The following is a 24,505-nucleotide window of genomic DNA, read 5'->3' on the forward strand; positions in this document are numbered from 1 at the left end:
GGGGCGGTTTGAGGAGTGAACCAAAGGTGGTAAAAGGTGGCTGAGATTGTGAGCATGGGATTCAATTAAGTTGGAGAAGCAGCATTGTTTAGCTAGGAAGGTGGCAGAACTGAAAGAGGGGAGAACAAATTTGTAGTGGAGGAAGTCAGCCTAGTCTCAGGATTTCCACCAGAGACGTTTTGTAGTACGAGAACAGGAATGGAGGAGGAAGCGGATGTTGAGGTTGGCTGGGCCAACTATGCTATGGAAGGTAGGGGCAAAAGAGTAAAGGATGGAAGAGAGTGAAGCTTGGAATCAGTAACCATATCAATGGAAGAAAAGGAAGAGAGGGCTGAGAGCAGATGAGAAGTCATCAGTGCTGATGGACTGGACCTTTTATGTGTCCCCACAGTTTGTCATACATACAAACATATAGCTAATAGATCAGCTCCATGCTTGCCAGTCAGCAAGGTTTTGCTGTTAGAGGTGCAGCCCAGAACTCGCAGACCTGAGGGGGGGAGGGCAGAGATGGCTTTTTTCTCCTTTGTGCCCTCCTGATTCTGGGCTATTCCAGGCACCGAATCTGAGTTACAGCCACCCATCCTGTGCTGCCTACGAATAGTGCTGCTTCCCAGAATCCCCATAGTGTTATGCATCCTCCACACGCTCCTTCCTGCCCTTGGTGTAACGGCTGTGCTAGGGCTTTCAAAGAGACCTGCGTAAAGCAGCTTGTGACGGTTCTAAACAATACCTGCACTGGGGAAATACTCCCTCAGCTGCTAAGGTCCCTATACAATAGCACAGCGGCATACAGGGGTTCTAATGAGAGAGAAGATCTCACCCATAATTTTTAAATTGAAATTTTTACCTGTTGTTTTATGCAAATATTTGGGGCTACTTTTATTTTTATGCTGTGCTAAAGAACTAAAGCTGTAATGTTTTAAAAATGCAAAACATTGGCACAGCAAACCCTTGAGCAACATAGCATACTCTAGTAGGAGTGTGATATAGCTGCTCTGGGAGTTGATGAATTTCTAAAAGCTTGTTGCCATGGCTCAATGTTAAACAAATCCACAGCTTGTTCTGGTATGTGGGTTATGTACTTCATCCAGTACTACCCTATTGCATAGATTTCATATGCTCTTTCATGACAGCCAGAGACGAATAATTGCTTCAAGCTCCATAGACCTCCTCTCCAGTTTGATGCATGCATTGTCAGTTTGTTATCATGCTGAATTGTTTTGGAATTCTTGTCCATCCAGAATAGTTCTCTGTTCTCTGAAGTGCTACCAGCTACAGCAATATTTACAGCTTTGTAGCACAGGGAGTAGAAAACGTGAACAACCGTCGACCAAAATTCCCCTTGATTTTCAGCTGGATTACAGTATTGTTCACTTTCTGTCCAAAACTGTTGCGTCACATTGCTGTGTGCTGTTAGATGGCAGCTGAGTCTCACCCCAGAGGCAGCCACATTGATCAGGACATGTGGGAGAGTGAAACACAGAAGGGATGGATTTTAAATCAGAAGGCCACAAATTTATTAATTTGTAATCTTCTCTTTCCCCCACTCTCCCCCCCCCCCCCCCCAAAAAAAAACCACACATACACAAGCATTTGTATAGGTCCAGTGTGGCGTTAAATACCTCCATACCAAATAACCAATATTCATGATTGGCCCTCTTCAGTCTAACCCTTAAGAGTCAGCCTCTGCTGAATCCTCTTGCCCTGCCCCTGCAACAGTAAAAAAAGTATACATGTGAAAGGTGTTAGTCTTTGAAGACTTAGGGTCTCTCCCTCTACCTCTGGCTTAATCAGGTCCAGCAGTTATCAAGAGTTCATGTTGACCTTGAGGAACTGGCCCCTTTGAGTTTTTCCACAACACTGAATACTGGAGGCAAGTTATGATGAAATGACCACCTTATTCACAGCTTTCAAATTCTGTCCTTACTCCTGATTATCCTAAAACCGGCCTCCAGGGTGCTGTAAGGTAGGTGAAAAAACCCACCAGACACCTTGCCTGTCTTGCCGCAAGGGGAAAATTCCTCTTTTATCCCAAAAACTGATGCTCAGTCAGACCCAAAGCATCTTGGAAACTCACTTAAACCATATCCCCCTCGTAGGGTAGGGAGGGCAGGACAGTAACTGTACCAAAATGGATGCTGCATGGCTGGAGGGATACAGATACAGGAAGGGGAGGGGCACAAGAGACAATCAACTTCTTCCTCTTCTCCCTCTTCCCCGCCAATGGGCACAGACTGAGGCAGAGAATTCTTTCCTTCTCCCTTTATCCCACCCAGGCATGATTTCCACAAGCATTCTGGGCAGGCTGAGGTAGAAAGGCCACAGAGGAGCCAAGCCTCCTACTCCTTCCCGCCCCTCCTCTCATGACCTCAGGAGTTGTCTTTCTCCTGCTGATCCAATCACATTTTTCCCTTCCCCACCGCACCACCACCACTGAGATAGGTTTGGAGAGGCATTTCTTTGAAGATAGTAAGTGATTTGTGCATAGCATTAATAATTTCTAAAGCAATTTGAGGTCCTTCTGAATGAAATGTGCATTTTGAATGAGAGAGATGTATACATTCCCTGTGGAAAGGAGAAGAGTGAGAGGTCGTAATCAGAGAGCTCTGGAGTAATGCCCGCTGTGATAAATCATCCATCATAATAATCCTACAGCTTCTCTCCTCTGTACCTCAGTTTCAAAATCACCATCTCTTTGTGGCATGGAAACTCATTCAGTGCGAATAAATCTCATACTTGATGCCTCAGGTAGTATAAATAATGGAATATATTGTGCCAGAGAGCACGTCTCTTCTGGGAATATGGTGTTTATTTTCATTAATGCAATGGTTTCTTGGAGAATAGGTATATAGTTGCATCACAAGCATTTCAACACCTATTCCATATAATCTGTTGTTAAGAAATACATGATTTAATTTGTAAAGCTCTCCCTGCATTTGGGGAGATGCAATGCGTAAGGGGAAATTAATCTAGCAATTATTGATTGGCTATTATACCATCTAGTGAAGGGTGTCCTGACATGATTGCTCATAATGAATCTGTTCCCTTAAACCTGCAGCACATGTTTTAAAATCCAATAGCTTAACATGACCCCTTATTCCAACAATTTGCCTCGGAGAAAAGTTTCCAGGGTGTTGACGACTAAGGAAACATTTATTACAGGAAAAGCTGAGTGCTGCCGCTACCTCAGGTAGCTTTGACACTTTCCCATTATAAGGCCCTGTTTGCAATTGTTTATAATGTATAGGATAATGTACCTGAATAGAAAAGGCTTAAAAAACTACTTCCCTGAGAAGAGAATTGTGAGCAGGTAACTCTCCTGGGTGATTTTTCTCCTATGTCCCAATCCCGTGCATGAACTGCAAGGCCACATCTTCACTTCCTGTGCTCTCCTGCCTCATTTGCTATGCACCTCCCAATTTTTGCAGCAATTGAGGCCTCATTTAGTGAGTACTATCGATCCTGGGCACTGAATGACGCTGGATTCCTGTGGAAAAAATGCTATGTGATCATGCAACTGAAGACTGTATCATAAAGTAAACACACAAGGAGAGGCCACATTAATGCTGCCAGTTTCCTAATTTTTGAATCCTTGATTTTGCACTCTTACAAATGTTCTTCTAATGTCCATTTAAAATATAATGGAGCATAATCTGTAAAGCAAAGACTATATGATGTCATGGGTATGTATATAAAAGCGCTGAATCTGTCTCAAGCTGCTCAAAAGTCTAAAATCTCAGAGTAAGTCGCAGGGGAAGTGGATCAGTGGGCAGAGTACAGGTGAAGCAGTCAAAGGTAGATAGATATCATAAATAAAATGTCTAACTTGGATCTCACAATCACATTATATGTTCCCTATGTGAATTCTTATATGAAATTAAGGCATCGTAATTGATCCATTGTTACAGGCTCACTGAATTTTTTGTTTAAAACAGAATTTTGTATCTCCTTATTTTCCATGAAAATGGACAGATTACCTAATCAAATATACAGGTGTCAGAGGATCTAAACGCTGTCAGAAATTTGTTTTATGATAAGAGACATTAATAAAAGAAAGAGGATCACATCTAAGCCACCTCTATGTTCAATGATGATGGGGTGTATTCTACAGAACACAGTGTGAGCAAAATCCTGCTGAAAAGTGCAGTAGTGCAGATCAAAAGCTGTTCACCGTACTTAATCTAAAGAAATGGAAATCTCTGGGACTTTTGATTATATCAGTCTTGGAGGCAGGGAGGCTGGCCTGGGAGAAACTTCTAGGAGAAAGTAGGAGACAATACTCATGTGCCCTTCCTCCTAAATGGAACTTCGAATCAAACACTGTTTTGGTTAATATTAATGAAATCTCATCCTGACACACTGATGCACTCTAACACCTGAGAGCAAGAAGAGGTATGTCTGGACATGCAAGCTGACCTTAATGCATGGACTTGGAAAATGGACCCAGAGAACAGGAAAAGCTGATGGTCCAGGAACAGCAACTGATGCTGACAATCTGACCAGAGGAGAAAATGCTTTTAACAGAGGTAAGCTATTCTTCCCCACTTCTCATTCCCTCCCCACCCCCCCGCCCACACACACACCCCTGTAGCTAAGCTGAGAGGCCTTAGCTAGTTTCTCTTTCAGGAACAGTAAATCTAGAGGCACTAAAAAAACATTACTTTTGTTTCAAATCCATTCTCTCTCTGGTTTTAATCAATCTTGTTTTTATTACAGTTACTATGGGATAGATAATTTTATGCATTTGTCGTCAAAGAAAAGAGAACCTTATAACCACTAAGAAAGAAGTACGGAAGGGTAAAAAGAAAAGGAGGACTTGTGGCACCTTAGAGACTAACGAATTTATTTGAAAATAAGCTTTTGTGAGCTACAGCTCACTTTATCGGGTGCATTCAGTGGAAGATATAGTGGGGAGATTTATATACACAGAGAACATGAAACAATGGGTGTTACCATACACACTGTAACAAGAGTGATCAGGTAAGGTGAGCTATTACCAGCAGGAGAGCGGGGGGGACGGGACCTTTTGTAGTGATAATCAAGGTGGGCCATTTCCAGCAGTTGACAAGAACGTCTGAGGAATAGCGCCAGGGGTGGGGGGGGGATAAACATGGGGAAATAGTTTTAGTTTGTGTAATGACCCATCCACTCCCAGTCTTTATTCAAGCCTAAGTTAATTGTATCCAGTTTGCAAATTAATTCCAATTCAACAGTCTCTCGTTGGAGTCTGTTTTTGAAGTTTTTTAGTAGAAGAATTGCAACTTTTAGGTCTGTAATCGAGTGACCAAAGAGATTGAAGTGTTCTCCGACTGGTTTTTGAATGTTGTAATTCTTAACATCTGATTTGTGTCCATTTATTCTTTTACATAGAGACTGTCCGGTTTGGCCAATGTACATGGCAGAGAGGCATTGCTGGCACATGAAGGCATCTATCACATTGGTAGATGTGCTCGTGAATGAGCCTCTGATCGTGTGGCTGATGTGATTAGGCCCTATGATGGTGTCCCCTGAATAGATATGTGGACACAGTTGGCAACGGGCTCTGTTGCAAGGATAGGTTCCTGGGTTAGCGGTTCTGTTGTGTGGTGTGTGGTTGCTGGTGAGTATTTGCTTCAGGTTGGGAGGCTGTCTGTAAGCAAGGACTGGCCTGTCTCCCAAGATCTGTGAGAGTGATGGGTCGTCCTTCAGAATAGGTTGTAGATCCTTGATGATGCATTGGAGAGGTTTTAGTTGGGGGCTTAAGGTGACGGCTAGTGGCTTTCTGCTATTTTCTTTGTTGGGCCTGTCCTGTAGTAGGTGACTTCTGGGTACTTTTCTGGCTCTGTCAATCTGTTTCTTCACTTCAGCAGGTGGGTATTGTAGTTGTAAGAATGCTTGATAGAGATCTTACAGGTGTTTGTCTCTGTCTGAGAGATTGGAGCAAATGCAGTTGTATCTTAGAGCTTGGCTGTAGACAATGGATCATGTGGTGTGGTCTGGATGAAAGCTGGAGGCATATAGGTAGGCATAGCGGTCCGTAGGTTTCTGGTATAGGGTGGTGTTTATGTTACCATCGCTTATTAGCACCGTAGTGTCCAGGAAGTGGATCTCTTGTGTGGACTGGTCCTGGCTGAGGTTGATGGTGGGATGGAAATTGTTGAAATCCTGGTGGAATTTCTCAAGGGCTTCTTTTCCATGGGTCCAGATGATGAAGATGTCATCAATGTAGCGCAAGTAGAGTAGGGACATTAGGGGACGAGAGCTGAGGAAGCGTTGTTCTAAGTCAGCCATAAAAATGTTGGCATACTGTGGGGCCATGCAGGTACCTATGGCAGTGCCGCTGATTTGAAGGTATACATTGTCCCCAAATGTGAAATAGTTATGGGTGAAGAGAAAGTCACAAAGTTCAGCCACCAGGTTTGCCGTGACATTATCGGGGATACTGTTCCTGGCGGCTTGTAGTCCATCTTTGTGTGGAATGTTGGTGTAGAAGGCTTCTACATCCTTAGTGGCCAGGATGGTGTTATCAGGAAGATCACCGATGGATTGTAGTTTCCTCAAGAAGTCAGTGGTGTCTCGAAGGTAGCTTGGAGTGCTGGTAGCGTAGATCCTAAAGAGGGAGTCTACATAGCAATCCTGCTGTCAGGGTGCCAATGCCTGAGATGATGGGGCATCCAGGATTTCCAGGTTTATGGATCTTGGGTAGCAGATAGAATTCCCCCGGTCAGGGAAAAGAGTTTCTGCAACCTACATGTCCCTGCCAGTCTCAGTCAAGAGGCATGGACCCAGGTGATGTGTGTGGTCATTAGACTGTGATAGATGAACACAAGGAGAGAGGCCAAAGGAACTAACAGGAGATGAGTTGGCAGAAGTGTTGGTCACCATGCAACATTTAGGCCCCGATCCAGCAAAGCACACTTAAACTTCTTAGGAGTCCTACTGAAGACAAATGCTTTGCTGGTTTTGACTTTAACCATCATGACCAAGATGAATGTTATGTATAATACTTGTAGTGTAATATCATTTTTATCGTCCTGGTATTTAAAAATCTCTGTTTTAAAATTCAGCATGGCTGGTCTACTTTTTTTTTTTCCAGATCCATACAACACTTCAAACTTTTCACACCTATCACTTGTGACAGAGCTTTATTTGCAAAATTAGTCATAACCTCTTTATGGGCTAGATTATGGAATTCTTTGTTCAAGCTGATGAGCCAGTTATCACATGAGTTGTACCACTGAAGTCAGTGGGATTACTCACGTGGGTAAGTGTCCAAGAACCATTGAAAGCCTGTTATCTCAGTACTTTCCAGAGCCTGTTGGGAAGCTGAAAATATCCCCTGTCCAGTGAGATAGAAAGTTGCTGTTTCAGTTGCTGTAGAGCCTTAAGATGTCAAATGCTCAACATGTCACTGGCCCAGAACTGAATATGGGCCTCAGATGGGTGTAAATCCACATTTGGGAACAGAGAGGGAAATATTTAGCAGGTTTGCTGTTGGAGCGATAAAAAATGATTATTTGAAGCTCCTCAGGGGGTTGAAATATTAGAAGTAGCTCCAGGGAAGATACTGGAATGGGAACAGGTAAAGTGAAAGATGCATCATTCTGCAATTAATCAATATCACCACCTTATATGGCCTTGTCTACATGAGCAAAATTGCAAAGGTTCAATTTAAATGGGTTTCTAAACTGGTTTAGTTTCACTGGTGCAAACTCCTATGTAGACACGTTTATTGTGGTTTAAGAGTATCTTCTTTCAGTTTAGCTTAAACCAATTCCTAATCAACTTAAACTAAACAAAAATAAGGCTGGTTTGAATTGAAATAAGAGTTTCCATGTCCTGCATGGCATGTATGTCTGATAAATTATATATTCACATTGCTGACATACAGTGGTACTGTTTTACTTTTGTAAGGAAACTGTTGCCATTTTCCAAGGGAACTTTCAACACACCGCAAAACCCAAAGGAAACAGATTGTGTCTTGTGTTTTGTCACATTTTCAGTGTTTGTGTTGCAGGGAATTTTATGCAAAGTGTTACTGGCTCTGGTCATCAATCTATTTACCGAAGAAATGTTTTGGATTATATAGAGCCATGGCTGAGTCACAAGCAGTGTCTTAAGTTATTTCTGGAAATATTTCAAACAAAATATCAAAGTAGATCAAACCCAGTTACAGATAATGCCAAACAGTCATTTAAATGTGGGGAGGGAGGGAGAAGGAATTGCAGCTGTCAGACCACCTTCATGTGGGAGAGTTGGCTATAAATTTTAAATATCCTTTGTGAGAATTATACTGTGTGTAAGAAATCAGTATCCTGTAGTTTAACAAGTGAGTCTCAGATACCCCCAATACACAGAGGAACAGTAAGAAAGAAAAGGCTTTAAAAGAAATTAAGTTAAGCGGGGCATAACTCTAATGAAGAGGATATCCCGCAGGCTGCAGTTTTCTTGCCAACTTGGGGATAAAATATACAATAGGACATGGACATGTTTGGAAATTTGCTAAGGAACAGGAGTCTACAGCCATAGCACAGAAAGTACTTCATGAAATAACTGTTTTATTTACAGGGGTGATATGATCTATGGATGAGCTCCTGAGCAACACCTCAGATAATTCATCATTTAGTAGATCCCTTGGACATTCGAAACCGAAACTCGGGACAGTCCCTTGAAGTTCACGATTCATGTTTGCCTAGGTTAATTTGAACCAGTCACATTGTTTGGGACCTCTCATTCCTTAGTCAGCCCTGTGGGCTCAGGCTGCCCTAAGGGTGTTTACAGGAACATTAACCCAAGGGTCTGGCTGCCAGCCCTAGACTGACACACTCTCGTTTGTCTCTCAGCATTTCCTGCTTTCTTCCCACTAGGTAGAGCTTATGAATGATGCGCGTGGTCCCCTGCTAAAGATGGAACCATGACCGAGCTCCCATTAGTTTTCTTAAAATCTTTCCAGTCTTGCTTTGGATAATGTGATATCATTCCAGCCTACTGTCCTTATACTTCGTGTACCTGGGAAATACTGAAGTCACATTATCTCGGTACAAAGGCTGTTGACCATTTTTTAAAAGGCAACCACTGAATAAATATTTCAGTGTAGTTGCTGGACAAAATATAGGTGTCGTCTCAGGGTGGGCCTGGCCCCTTTGAGGAGAAATAGGGTCAGCCCCAGCTGTGACACAATTAGCTTTCTCGCAGCTGGAAAGGGTGGAATTAGTGGGGTCAGGTGACAGCCAAATGGCTACTTGGGCTTCATGAGAACAGCTGAGAGAAGTCAGAGGTCAGGCGCTACAGAAAACAGGTTAGGCTCCCAGGGGGTGCCCTGAGCTAGGGTCTGCAGGAAGCATGGAGGTGCCTGGGAGAAGCTGCCAGAGAGCCCTGGGAGGACACCAGCTAGCAAAAAGGGCCTCCATGGAGAAAGCTGTGGGCGGTTGCGCTCAGCTAAAAGAGCGAGGAGGAACTCTGCAGGGCACAGGAGTAGGGGCCAAGAGCAGGGAACTACTCTGAGTGGGACTCCAGGGTAAGTAGCATGGATGTTAGTGATCTTTAACAGAGCAGGGAAGGAATTGACCGTAGCCCATATGGGCCAAGAATTGAGCCCAGAAAGCAGGCTGAAGAGTAGCCCAAGAGGGGTAGAAGAACCTTTTGTTTGTTTGGATATCTAGTTAGACTTTTGTTATCCCAGAAGACGTTACATTTGTTTAGTGACTTGGCCAGAGAGCCAACACACGGACCCATGTGGAGAAGGCTGAGGACACCCATATTAGAGGGTAAACTGAGGAAGGGATGCTGCAGGACTGCCCCTTGCCATGAGAGAGCCCTCTGTAGGCAGGCAATGGCCCTTGCAGGGTAGGATAAGGGGGGAAGGCTGTATACAATTCTACTATATTCTCCCAGAAATTACAAATTTAGGTAGAGTGCGTTTACCCAAGTGGTCTGACATTAAGGGTGCTTTCCCTCAGGTCTTGACATGATTATTTTTTCATCTGCATGGTCTTTTATTAGATATTACTGAGATGGCTAATGTAAAAATGCCTCTAAGTGCTATGTTCTTAAAAAACACTGAGTTCAGGTTTACGTGGATAATAAATAAGAAAGGACAAGGATTTTGATATGTATTTGTCAAATCCTAATGAAATAAAATCTCATGCACTGAACATGTCTCCTAACAACTAGGTAAAATGATTTCTGCCCTGCTTGTTGTCTGTTAGGTGGTACTGCATGAAAAGTAAGGATTATTTAGGTTTATTATTTTTAATCTTTATAGTATAGTATAGCCCAAAAGTTTATGGGTGTCCATCTTGCTGGGTGATAGCAAGATGAAGAGACAGTTCCTATCCCAGAAATTTAATTTGGTTTATATATATATGACTGTGTGTTGGGGATGGGGGAGATGTTCTCCAATTTTTCTGTGTCTATTTGCTTTCCATACCAACCAGTTACGCTCAGAATATCTCTGCTGGGACAATTTGTACTTTCTGCTTATGGACACTGGATGTGCTTGTCATTTGAGACAGTTGCTACTCAACCAGAAGCGTTTGTTCTAAAGGGGTGTGAGTCCAGTCCTTCATGTGCTGAACGTTCAACCTCTTCATCACTCTCAGCCTGGGGTGAAAGGGATCAACCTTGAATCCTGTGTATTATATTTTCAGTAGATCCCCAAGCTGTATAAAGATTATGAATTATGAAAATACCAGAGCTGTATAGCTGGTGCCATTAAAATTGTGACGGTAGTTCACAAATAATTAACGTGACCACACCATTCCTTATGCCACCTGCTTCCCTGATCCACCCATTCATACAGCAATTCCAAAGCATATGTGAGATGTCCACGTCCTGCATGCACTTTCTGCATCCTGCGTGCCCCGAGTGCAGCAGAGTGATTTCAGTCCTCCTACATGAGGACTTTCTGCATCTGCACATGAGATAGGATTTGCCCCAAAGGGCAGAAAAGATTAATTCAGCTGTTGCTTGTCGCCTGATTCATTCTTTGTATCCAACGGATACTATATCTGGGATTTTCTTGGAATACATACCGTTACAAATGAGAGGTAATGAGTTTCTCTGAAATATTGTTTCAGCTCTTCACACCTACACCAGACTACTGCATGTTTTTGCTCTTTATATCTGTTTCTACCTGCAGTGCAGTCTTTCTGCCACTCCATTTGTTACATCTATAGATGGTGTGCCTTGCCCACACAAAAGAAGTTATAGCTCTGGGGCTGTAAAGAATACAGAGGCAGTGATTCAACAACAATGAGCTCTGTCAAACACATTTCAACACTTGTTGCTTGTCCCGGGAGATGCCCATTAGTGACTTGAAGTGATTGCATTTGCATGCAGCATGAAAGAGTTTTGCCAACAAATGTGCCCTTGAAGCGATCAGACATGTGCAAGAGGAGGCACCAACTCGATGCCTACAAACATTCTTGCACTGATATGAGTACAGAGGTGACCTTTTTGGACACAGGATGGAAATCAAAACGGATTTCACTGAAGTTTCTATGTAACATGACCAATTAATGAAAAAAGTGTTCGCTATTTGAGAAATGCCATTGATTACCCAAGCAAAATGACACTGTAGTTAAGAGCAAAAATGCGCTTTCATTCTAAATACCGATTTTCAGTCACTTTTCTGTTAATTTAAAAAAAAAAATTCCCATCCTTTGTTTCAGCTCAAAAGCAGACCTCAGCAAGTTTTACTGAAATCCATTTGGCTTCTTTAGAGTTAGCTGAACGTTTAAAAATAATAATAATAATAATTAAGTAGAATTCCACGATTAACATTTAAAAGGGGTGGGGGGGAATAGCAGTTTTCAGGTTAAAAATGTATTATAACCATTTGTAAAGTAAGTGTGCCTGGACTTCATTTTTCAGGGCACCTTTCCAGGTCTCCAATGATGCCAAAAAATTAAAATTGCCAACCGGCAGGATTTTTAAGTAAGAACTACAGCAGAGGCCCAGGAACAGACTCATGCCTCTGGTTTGGGGCCTTACCCTGAACTCATGATTTAGGGTAACATACGTGACTAAGATTTCTGCGAAAAATGGAAGCACTATTGAAAAATTTAGATACCAGATTTGATTGTCTACTAAAGAACAAAAAACTGAGTTCAAAACTAATGGACTGGAGATCTTGAAATATGAGAACATGAGGTACATTCGTGTTCTAGGCCAGTGAAAGCGATTGACTAAGCCCACTCAACTCAAGCACTTAATGTTTTATAACTAAGTTTTTGGCCAGTGAAATAATTACACGCTCATTCAAATAGAAGTCAAAGGCGTGAGACAGGAAATGTTTTTCACATTTTTCCTGACTTGGAGGGAACATGCTGGGTTGCTGTACATCTTAGCTTGTAGGCAAAACTCATCCTTTCCCCCCATAATTTGTGGGTCACATAGCCATGGATTTGCTCTGTGAACAATGGAAATTACAGCAGTCATAGGCTGTTAAAAAAATGTACGCAAGTTTTTATTTTCTTTCTTTGTGCAAACTGAAATCCTGAGTTTGCTACTGTACGATTAAATTTGCTTTTATTTCGTTTGCCTATAATCAAGTCTAACAAACTTTTTTTCAGTTTTTCAGGTAGCATTCAGGTTTGCTTTTGGGTTAGATTTATAGTTAGGCCTTGAGTTAAATATAGTGTTAGGTTTCAAATTAGGGTTAGGGCTAGAGTTAGATTTAGAGTGAGGGATTTGGCATGAGTTTTTGGACTATTCTTTGTATCCCTGCTCCTGAAAAGTTTAGGTGCCTCAGTTACTATGGGTGAAACCCTGGTACCATAGAAGTCAATTGGTATTTTGTCATTGACTTCAATGCGGTCAGGATTTCGCCCCTGGAATCCAATTGGACAGGGGTCAGAGGAAGAGAAAAATGCACTCCAAGACAGATAAATAGTTCCTCTAAAACTGACTGAAAATAACTGAATAAAAATGTCTTGTTTTTAAGTCTGATATCTTCGGCCCTTCCAACATTAAAAGCAATGCTATGTGCCTTACTGTCAGACAGAGAATATTTCCTTTCCGGGGCTATGAAACTTCCATTACTAGCACTGTGGAGCTACAAGATACTATATTTGAAACCAGGGACCTCCAGCAAAACTGTTACTGTCTTAGGACAGACACTGGCTTAGATAGTGTGGGTGTAACGTTCCCCATATTTAGAGGGAAAAGGAAACATTTTTTGTAGCAGGTTAAGTTTTTTTTAAATGGAATCTGTATCTGCTCAGACACTTTGAAATTTATGATAAATCCCAGGGAGGTGGATTAGTGGGCAGAGTGCAGGTAAGGGCAGAGTATCATGTTCCTGTCAAATTATCACATGGGTATCACCTACACACACATGGGTGGGTGGTGTACTGGGCTGTGTGTGTGTATCTTGGTCTTTGTCCAATACATTTGTTTAATTACTGAACAGGAACCTGTACTGTAGTTTTTGGATTTTTAAATTTTCTTTTTCATTGTAAAAGCTTTGACACTATTTGGCACTGGTTCTTATAGTCAGCAGAGAACTTTTAATGGGTCAAAGGCATTTTTATTACCCTTTAAAATGTTTAATAGGGTTTCTGTGTAATTTCTCAACATGTTCTTATTTGTTTATTTTTTGATATTTTGCTATATAGTTGTAGCCTTGTGGTGCTGGATTTCATTACATTGGCACTGTCACACCACTGGAGTTAAGGGCATGTTAGTACTTCCATTATATGTCCCTATTTGTAGGGATTTATGGTCTGGACGTGAAATTTCATTCCCAGGTGAATCTCCTTATGTGTGCTCTTATCTTAGGTGCAAATTATTTTCTTTAATTAAGTTTAAAAGAAATTTGGCTTGGTTACTTTTAAGTTACACAGGATCTGTTTTTCAGACTGTGCACTTTTACAAGTATAATGGAAAAACACATTTTATATGAGCAATTAAGTGGCTGATCTTGCAGTTCTTACTAATGCAATTCTTCTCTTAACTGTAATGGGAGTTTTGCCTGGGTAAAGGCTGCAGGATCAAGCCCCAGATTTGGCATTGAATTAATGAATAGTACAGTTCTAATTACCTTTGGTATCTTGTAAAAATGTAAATAGACAGGATATTAAATTCTGAAAAACAGCTGCTCCACATAGGCTGTCATTACTTTTCAAAGCAATTCAATAAAAAAAAGGTCTCATATGCAACAGTTTATTGGGAAAATATAGATTCTGAAGGCAATCTTTGCAGGTTATATGAAAATAAAACAACATATTTGACCCCTAAAATTAATCTAATCCAATAATCAGATCCTATGAATTTCTTTGTATCCATATTTGTACCATTTACTTACACTGCACTTTTGTAAAACAGCCGTATACATATTCTTCTCCTGAATTGTACATAAGAATGGCTATCCCAGATCAGACCAAAGGTCCAGCTAGCCCAGTATCCTGTCTTCTGACAGTGGCCAATGCCAGGTGCCCCAAAGGGAATGAACAGAACAGGTAATCATCAAGTGATCTGTCCCCTGTTACCCATTCCCATCTTTATGTGTTTTATCAGATCTTGGTTTTTGAAGAACATCAATATTGAAGGCTCCATTTTATCTCTTATGAGGATGAAGCATGTTAGATAAGGTGCTCTGTTGAAGCAGTGGGGTCAGAGGTAGTATGTAGTTGAAAAACAAATAAAATATCTCTACACCTTAAAAGTGGAGTAGCAAGCACTCCTCCCAGCACAACCATCTATCATGTGGGAGCCACACTCACGCACACCCCAAACATATCCTCTCTGGGACCAGTCATAGCTTTTGCCAGTAGCCCTTGCACACTGCAGTGCTGGGAGACCAGTTATGGCTATCTGACATACTGGTAAAATATGTTGCATGTCCCCTCTGTGACTAATTGACAAAGGATAGTCACCTGCTTCTGATCCCCACCGATTGGACTTGGTCTTCTCGGTCAAGTGATTGAGGTTGAGCTTTAAAGCTAGAACTCTTGGTTTCCATTCTCACTGATGACCTAACCAAAGGGGAGTTCCAAGTGGTGTAGCCCACATGGGGATCTGAACTGCTATATGCTGTAGAAACGTGGAATAGGCTTGCAGAGAAACTGGCAAAACTTGCTTTGTCTCCTGTGTGGGCGAAGCCATAGATGACAGCCCCCAGCAAATTAATTTAGTTCTTTAATTCAAGTGGTAGAGGTCTGTGCTTTGCACATGATCAGTTGCCACTGATCATCCAAAAAGGGCAACATAACGCACCTGCTTGTGTAGGCATGCTGACAGGGAAAGCTCTGCATCTTGTCTTCCCACCAGTGTACCTATGCGTGGGCAGGTGTAAATTAGCTTGTAACCTTGTCTGTCTATGCCTAGTATGCAACAGTTCTTCAGAAGACATTTCAGGTCAGTTGGCAGTTCTGTGAGAAATCTATGGCAATTTATCTACAGGTTTTTCTTCTCCATCAGCAGGTGGTAAGAATTTTTTCAAAACTTTATTTTTAAGCATTGTCTTGGAGACAATAAATAGAAGAACATCTGTGCTTAACATTTCTTCTCTTCAGAAATTCTTCATATTCTGCAGATATGAAATGAGGTCCATTTTAAATCACTCGTGCTTTTGGATTTCTTTCATGCTAAAAATGTTGAGTGGATGACTACTATGGAAGTCACCTGGGAAGTCATGGCTTCTTCTAGCCGCTGGCTGAAGTAATGAAGTATTGTAACGCTAATGCTTTTAAAAAAGGTCCTAATATACTGCTCACCATTTTTTCCCTTACAGTACTAGTTTTATGGGAACTAGATGTCATACTGGCATGTATTTCTTATCTGATTTGTCATGCATTTCATAAATGTCACAGGATTTTATAACTTTCACAATTTGAGAATCCTCCCTCTGGCTACCAGGAGCCTTTGCTTCAGACAACTCCTGTAATCATGGGTTTCATGTGCAAACTGAAGAAATCTGGGTGAAAGGTCATGGGGGAAAATGAAGGAATATATATTGCACATGGTATAAGCCACACAGAGCTAATTTATCAGAAATGGAAAAGAAGGCAAAGACAACTGGATTTGCACTTTTTTGGTCATCCTGCAATTCGGACATCTCACGCACAACATGTTGCAGAAGGTGCTTTGAACTGTTTTGTAGATGCTGTACTAAGATCACCAATGAACACTTGAACCATTTCAACACCATCTTCCAGGTAACTATTATTTACTGGCAAAACTAAGCAAGACCGGCAATGTACAGTGACATTTTCACATTCTGACTTCTGTTCTCTATTATATGTAAAAGACAGCAAACAAACCAACCATCATACAATGTGTATCAGTCTCTGCACAGACACTAATGGGTTAGTAATCATCCGCTTAAGGTAAGTTTACATCTCTCAAGGTTAAGTACCCTACGTTTCAGTCACCCAGACTCAGGTGAGGACTTCTGTTTTAACCATTAAAATATTTTTATTTCAGTCCATGATTGAGTGTGTACGTTAATAATCCTGTAGGTGCAGGAAACAAAGAGAAATTCTCTTCATGGAGTTTCCTGTGTATTCTTCCGTTGGAGGAGGCAACAACAGCTGAAACAGGAAATTCAGCCACCAAATGTCATAAATCTCCCCAGAATCACCAGAAACCTGGGTCAATATGAGTTGAGGCCATATTGTCCTGCCAGTTTTGGAATCAGGTGAACCACCCTATGCTACTTTCTGCCAATGTGGCTGCATTGAAGCCAGAGTACTAGGGCTTATATATTACAGCTATCCTTATGACCTTCCCTTAAAAGGAGACTCTCATTGTTGAGGGCATTATCTCTATGGAATAGCTGTATTAATTTACCATGGACAACTACACAGAGCTGGTTGAGATTGGGGGGGATGATGTTTAATCTCTGCCCCACCTCAGCCCTAACACTCCTTTTCTGTAAGGTTATTGGTCCTGAGTTCAAGCACGGGTTAACATCCTGGTTTCAGCACTGCCGGTATTGTGGCAATTTGCTGCTCTGATGTTGAGAGGCAGACCTTTGTGAGGACACTGGCTCAGTAGCCTGCTAGCCTGAGATCAGTACATGGAGTTTTGAGAACTCACTGGCTCAGCTGTTGTAGACTTGCTGGACCGGTCTCTGTGACCTCACTGACTGCACCTGTAGTTTGTTGGTTTGAAGTCAAGGCATATATGCCTTCAGCCCCTCTAGCGAGCTGGGTTGATTTCAAGATAATAATTGTAATACATGATGTAATTGTAATGCATAATGCATCATGTAATTCATGATAGATAAAGGAAATCTGTTTCTTTAAAAATATTTGTATCTTGATAGTTGAAAAAGCAACTGGGTAAAACGACCATGCATCGAGACACTTTATTTGATGTCCTGGGATCTGAGGAACTACTTTTGGAACCACAGAAATGCTCCAGTTTTTTATTCCATCAATAGAATTTTTTAAATAGCTACTCTGTTTGTTGCAGATATATTGCTATAGAATGGAGAATGTGCTCTCTTACTAGGAAGAAACAATCGAGTGGAACGAATGCACACTGTGATGAGTAGCATTTGAAGTGAAGAGAAAAGTCCAAGTGGTTTAGCTACTATCAAAGTTGTTCTTCCGGTCAAAAGTGCATGTTAACAGTATTTGTTCAGTGTTTCATGATACATGTTCAGAACTCAGTTACTGGAAAAAATTCTCCACTCTTAAGTAATATGCAGGTGTCACTGGTGAGCCAAACGAAGCTGGCAATTTCAGAACACATTCTAAGAAAAATCTACTTTTATCTTTTGAAAGACTATTTCATGCCCCTAAAAATATTACCACAAAAGTGTCCTAGTTTAAGATTTTTTAACACATGGTCATCACCTTTCAGCTAGGTGACATAATTGGTGCTTCATACACTTAACACATAGGAAAAAGGCAAGGAAGACAAATATATACAATGCGGAGGTTGTGGTGAAACAAATTGCCAGATGCCAGTCGTTTTCAAATAAGGACTGATGCTTCATTCTTAACTCATGCTGTGTTTATTTGTTGGTGTGTATTATATGTCAAAGATAACAAACAGGCAGATCACCTTCCACCATGAATCAGTCCTGTCCTAATTTAAAAAGAATTTAGTGCTGGTGGAATATGCCGGACTGAGACCTTTGGAGCACCAAGTCCCACATTTTGCTACAGAAATGGCAATGCACAGGAAGCAGCGGTACAGGAATCCTTCAGCAGTGAGACTCAGTATGATTGTGAGGCATCAACTCACCGTGAAGTGATGACTTTTTTCCATACCAATTCATTCCTTAGCCTCTAAGATGAGTCCGTTTAAATTGCAACTCTGCACTTCTATCATTTTGGACAGATGATTGTGCAGCTCAGTTTGCACATCTTTCCAAGTTTCTCCGTTTAGAAAAGAATCACCTGCACCGTAAATACTGTCACAAGTTTGGCACGATTAAATATCAGAGGAGGTCTCAGATGCCCCAGACCATCTGATAAGTGCCGGAAGAGCCTGCCTCCTTCTGGTGTTTCAGCTGAATCAGGAAAGTCTGAATGAGGATTGAATAGCACAAGTTCACATAAAATCTTCAGTTCTTACAAAGTGAAATATGGTACTGTGCCTTAAGCCCTAAAATGTTGCTCGTGGGTTGGAAATTAAGAATCTGGATATGGACAAGCTTTTCCAATTGCCTTTGGAACAGGTGCTACTGCAAGCTGTGAAAACAAAAAACTGAGCACCAACAATTCCCATTCTAATGGAGGGTAAGTGGACTCTGGAATACAAAACTGGGTCATTACTATTCTCATCATTATCGTTGTTGTTTGCATATTTGTGATAGCGCTTTCCTCACATTCAGGAAAGTACAGTCCTTGTTTCCAGGGGCTCACAGTCTAAAAGATGGACAGACAAGTAGAGAGATTTTTTGTTATGATCTACATAATGCCTACAGTGTGCTAGGCTGTTTACACAATTCAGTTGCTACCCCAAAGAGCTTACCATCTATATCTACACTGCAAGCAAAGTATGTTTGTAGCAGAGGTGGGCATACCCTGTGCTAACTTTAATCTAACAAACATGGGTAACAAGAGCAGTGAAGATGTGATGGGACAGGTTAGCAACATAATCACACCCCAAGGTTCCCCGGCAGGCTTCTATTCACGTTGCTAGCCTGTGCTGAAGCCTATGTCATCATATCTACACTGCTATTGTTACCTGTGCTAGCTAGATTAAAGCTAGAATGGATATGCCTATCCCCCCCTCTGCCCCTCCAAATCATAGAATCATAGAAAATTAGGATTGGAAGGGACCTCAGAAGCTCATCTAGTCCAACCCCCTGCTCAAAGGACCAATCGCCAACTAATCACACCCTCACTTGCACTATAGGCATACCTTTCAAGGCAGTCACAGAGGTTAAAGCAAAGGGCATTGTCCCTCTTCCTGCTTCTTCAGTGGCTGATGAAATGAGGACTCATCAGGCAAGAGAATCTCAACTGGGAAGAGCTGGTGCCTAGCAGGAAAGTGTATGAGTCTCCAAGCATTCCTTCCAGTATGCAGAACAGCACCAGTGCCTAATGGGAAAAGATTTGCCCAACATGTGAATCTTCCTCTTTTTTTTTTTTTTTTTTACCTGCAGAAAGATCTGTCCCCTTGCTGGTTCCCACTCCCCTCCAGATGGCCTGGAGTGCAAGAAACTGAGAGCCTGCTTCTTTCAGCTTTCCTCCTTGTCTAGGGGAAAAGGAAAACCCTGTCACCTCCCACTCCCAAGGCAGAATCCAGGGGAAACAATGTCCCCCTCAGCTCTCTCTCCCATCCACTGAGGGGTGCGTGGGTGGTATGGGGGTTCCTATACACAGCTTCGTGTTGTGCAGGAATAGACACATTCTTTTGTATGATTGGCCATGATTCTGTCTGAAAACATAATCGTATCTGAAAGGAGCCTGTTTCATTTCCTCTTTTGTTTTCTTCGTGACATGCCCCATCACATTTCCCATCACACAAGTAGAAAATGCACTATTAGTTCACCACATGATGTCACACCTATGATGATATCGTGTCACCAGAGTTGCTGACCTCCCTCTCCTAATTCATCTAATCTTCTCCAAACACTAATGCTGAGCCAGAAACCTCATAGAGACCTAGGTTATCATATCATCCCAAAAAGCTAGTTATTATTTATTCTAGTTCTCCTGAAGTACCCAGCCAAGAATATGGCTCTGTTGTGCTAGGCACAGTACAAAAACATTTAGAGATGTTTCCTGCCCCCAAAGGGCTTACAATCTAACTAGACAACACAAACACAGAATGGGAGGGGAAACAGAGGCATAGAGAGTGGAAATTATTTGCCCAAGACCACATAGGAGGTCAGTGGCAAAGCCAAGAACAGAACCCAGGTATCCTGACTCTTCAAGTCCAGTGTCATATCCACTAGGTAATGCTACGTCCCTTAATTTAAGATGACACTCTCATTTCAGGTCAGGGCTATTTCTTTATCCATTAGATCATCATTTTATTTACCCAGGAGACTGGCTGCAGTTGACAGAAGAGGCTCCAAGCATCCTTTCTGACTGTCACTTCCCTTGTGGAAAAAGTCTGACAGCATGTAATAGGAATTATGACTGGGATAAAACCAACAGGGATCTACAGAAAGTGAACAGATTTCTGTTAAAAGATGCTCTAAAAACCTATAGAATTTGATAGCAAATGAGAGCCTTTCTGTAGATTGGTTGTTTTAACCCATCCTGACAATTCTATAGCAGGTTAATAATTCTCTATTAACTTCAGTTGGATAGTCCAAAAATGTATACAGGTATTCTCTTCATTGCATTCTATAGAATTTTTCCAGAAATTTTTCATTTTCCAAACATTTTCCAGATGTTTCTTACCAAAAGATCGAATGTATATGCCATCATCAAAAAGGCCACTTTAATGAATGCACAGTTTTTGGCTGAAAAAAATGATTATAACAGAAAGCATTTTAAAAATGTGTGTGTAATGTTTTTCATTGTTCCTAAAGTGCTTTTGTTTATAATGTTTAGAAAGGTCTGTATTAAGGATGGTAGAACAATTCAGGGCAACCAAATTGCTCAGGTTTTGTGAGTGCAGAAGGGGCCAACCAGATTCGAGTTGGAGAGAAGTTTAAAAAACAACATAGGTCCTGATGTTCAATTAACAAGATGCATAAATTGGAGCTGAAACTGCAGTGAGGTGGGAGAGCCATTGATAGGGTAACAAAAGGCAAAGGTTACGATTTTAAAAGCCCAACTCGGGAATTTAGAACAATTAGTGGAGTAAGATAATTAGCAGAATCAGAATTGAATTATTTTAATGTGCTCAGAATCAGAACTGAATTATTTTAATGTGCTCTGTGTGTGTGTGTGTGTGTACACACACACACATATATATCTATACACACACTCAGCTGGACAAAGGTCAGACTTGTGCATGAAGATCTCAATTCAATAGCTGGACCATAGAGAATATGAGCCTTAATGCTATTAGAGCTAATGGAAGTTCTCATTTACTCCTGTTACAGAGGCCTATGTTTTTGCAGAAAAAAAAAATCTTGAGTTCTGTCCTGACTCCTGGATGTGTGAATTCTATCTAGCCTGCTAGAGGTGCTGACTGTGATGTCTATATGTATGCCATCACAGATTTGTTGCAATATGTTATATGAATTAGCTGATCTACAGCATTCATGATCAGGTACCTTCTCCCACTTTTGGTCCCAGATAGACTCAGTGCTCTCAAGTTGTGACCATTGGAGGGAGATTTTTAAAAAATTGAACAAGGTTTTAAATATCTCATTGAAACATACCCCCAAATCCCTCATCACAAGTGCATTTGTAAACAGCCTAAATCTTATTCCAACACAAGGAGTCTCCCTCCAAATGAACACAACTTGGCAGGACTGTAGTGTTCCTGATTGTCCTCTCACACACTATTCCTGATAAAAGGTGTCATTTAGTGGTATTTAAAATTAGAAAATACCTTCGTGTATGTGATTGCATGACAGATTGTCTTGGCTACACAGACTCTTTCTACACTAGAAAATTTTGTCCATGTTTTCCAGCATCACTACAACCGTACCTTTTGCTAGCAATAGTGTAAACACGAGCATAGACAGGAATCAGGTGTTTTTACCACTATGTCATGAACATCTGCTCTGATTAAATTAGACTTACGCTTGCCTCCAAGTTGTCTGCTGAATTTGTATGACACTTTATTAGATGCTTTGCACATGTGCAGTTGGTATTTGCAAGTATAATTTAGGGAAATACAAATAATTACACTTCCCTAATATTGAAAATCTGGCCCAACTCTGGGCAGGTTTTCATGACACAGTGGTAGAGATAATTGACGCCATCCATACTAGCATTTATGCTGATGCTAGAACTGGTGCTGTTGCACCTTTGCTGGAAAATGGGTACAGAGTCCCCTAGTATATCGAAAGCTTCTGAAACTTGAAACTTACCAGACAACTTTTCCGTAGCCAAGAGGAAGAAAATCAGAATGAGAGAGTAGATTGTTGTCATTGTTCACATACATAACTCAATGAGGACCTTCATTAACAAATATTAAAGTTCACAGCTGGGTTTAAAAAAAATTATACTGGCATGACCAGATCCACCCAATGTGTGCCTTTCATGGGGCATCCACCCCACACTGGCATGCAAGGGGTTAATAGGGCTCTTGGGAGGCTGTGCAGGAAGCAGCCAGTAGGAGAGGAGCTGTAAGAAACAGCCAATCAGGGCTCAGCTGGGACATAGAAGAAGAGTTGCAGAGCAGGGTCAGCTGAGGCTCTGAGGCAAGGGTGAAGAGGGTGTTGGGGTCACAGGGAAGTGGCCGGACAATTGTCTGCAGTTGCCACTGGGAAAGTGACAGGACAGTTGGACTGCAATACTCACCCCTGAAAGCGGAAAGGGGGGAGGTGGCGTACATATCATGACACATCCAGAGGGCTGTGTTATGAAGAGAACACTACAGTCCTTGGAGTGATGTAGGTCCAGGAGCAGAAGTGACAGTGGACGAGGCACCACCGGGACTGGGCATGCTGACTTGCAGAGCTAGTCCGCAAGACGACCAGCAGGAGGCACCAGCGTGGTGAGTGGAGCCCCATAACAGCACCCATGGGCCCAAACTATCATACACCCAACTGTTTCCTAATGTAATCTCACAACACATCATCCCATTCTTTTAACAAAGCAGCCCCACTTCTTCTATTTTCCCTGCCCAAGTTCAATCTCTTCACTTGTACCACATCCACACAGTGGCTGGCACATGGCTTTTCTGCTGTGCATACCCAGCATGCAGCTGCAGCACCTCTCCAAGCTGTGAGCTGTGCCCATCTCAGATGGGCATACAGTTTATCTGGGTCTATCTATATAACATTTATATATAGTTTTGCTATATGGCCAATCACCCTAGTATCTGAGTACGGTGTCCAAAAAAATTATTGGTCTCACCCATGGATGCACTGTGTCATCTGTACACTCTTAGGTAGATCTCAGTATTAATCCTTCCTCTTCAGACCTCCTGATATTCTGGGCCTCAGTCTTGAAGCTTAAAGAAGAAACGGGAGAGTTGCTCACTTGGTCTAGTTCCTGGCAAGATCTCAAGACATCCTTTCCTTTCAGGACAGTCCCTTTCAAACAGTTTCTACCAAGCTTGTCTGGGCTTACTGGTCTGCCCTCCTGACCTTTCCTGCTTCTGATCTAGATCCTCAGAGTCATACCTGGCAGTGAAGTAGAACGGTAGTGAATCTGCAGCTCATCAGATTCTGCAGAAAAGGACTTGGGGATTACAGTGGACGAGAAGCTGGATATGAGTCAGCAGTGTGCCCTTGTTGTCAAGAAGGCCAGTGGCATATTGGGCTGTATTAGTAGGAGCATTGCCAGCAGATCGAGGGAAATGGTTATTTCCCTCTATTCAGCACTGGTGAGGCCACACCTGGAGTTTTGCGTCCAGTTTTGGTTCCCCCACTATAGAAAGGATGTGGACAAACTGGAGAGAGTCCAGCGGAGGGCAACAAAAATGATTAGGGAGCTGGGGCACATGACTTACGAGGAGAGGCTGAGGGACCTGGGGTTATTTAGTCTGCAGAAGAGAAGTGGGGTGGGGGGGATTTGATAGCAGCCTTCAACTACCTGAAGGGGGGTTCTAAAGAGGATGGAGCTAGGCTGTTCTCAGTGATGGCAGATGACAGAACAAGAAGCAATGGTCTCAAGTTGCAGTATGGGAGGTCTAGGTTGGATATTAGGAAACGCTATTTCACTAGGAGGGTGGTGAAGCACTGGAATGGGTTACTTAGGGAGGTAACTTAGCGGTTTTTAAGGCCCGGCTTGACAAAGCCTTGGCTGGGATGATTTAGTTGTGTTGGTCTATGCTGATCTTGCTTTGAGCAGGGGATTGGACTAGATGACCGCCTGAGATCTCTTCCAACCCTTATATTCTATGATTCAATGCATATTATTTCCCATCCACTGCTTCTTTTGATACTATTTCTGCCATCTAAGCTATTTTGGAGCAAACAGGAATCTTAGTTAATTAAATAACATTTCAACAGGTTAACGCCTCTGACATATGTGGGGCT

The 24,505-nt window shown here is 41.9% G+C and overlaps 1 long non-coding RNA gene across 1 annotated transcript; it reads right to left on the bottom strand.

Moving 5' to 3' along the window:
* Positions 1-17,975: 17,975 nt before the first annotated feature.
* Positions 17,976-23,477, bottom strand: LOC125635212 (uncharacterized). Its single transcript, XR_007356174.2, has 3 exons — positions 23,379-23,477; positions 19,306-19,484; positions 17,976-18,629 (listed from the first exon to the last, which is right to left on the bottom strand). It is a non-coding gene; the product is annotated as an uncharacterized LOC125635212 (long non-coding RNA).
* Positions 23,478-24,505: the final 1,028 nt, after the last annotated feature.

The sequence above is a fragment of the Caretta caretta genome, chromosome 4 (genome assembly GCF_965140235.1).
Source record: "Caretta caretta isolate rCarCar2 chromosome 4, rCarCar1.hap1, whole genome shotgun sequence".
Lineage (NCBI taxonomy): Eukaryota > Metazoa > Chordata > Testudines > Cheloniidae > Caretta > Caretta caretta.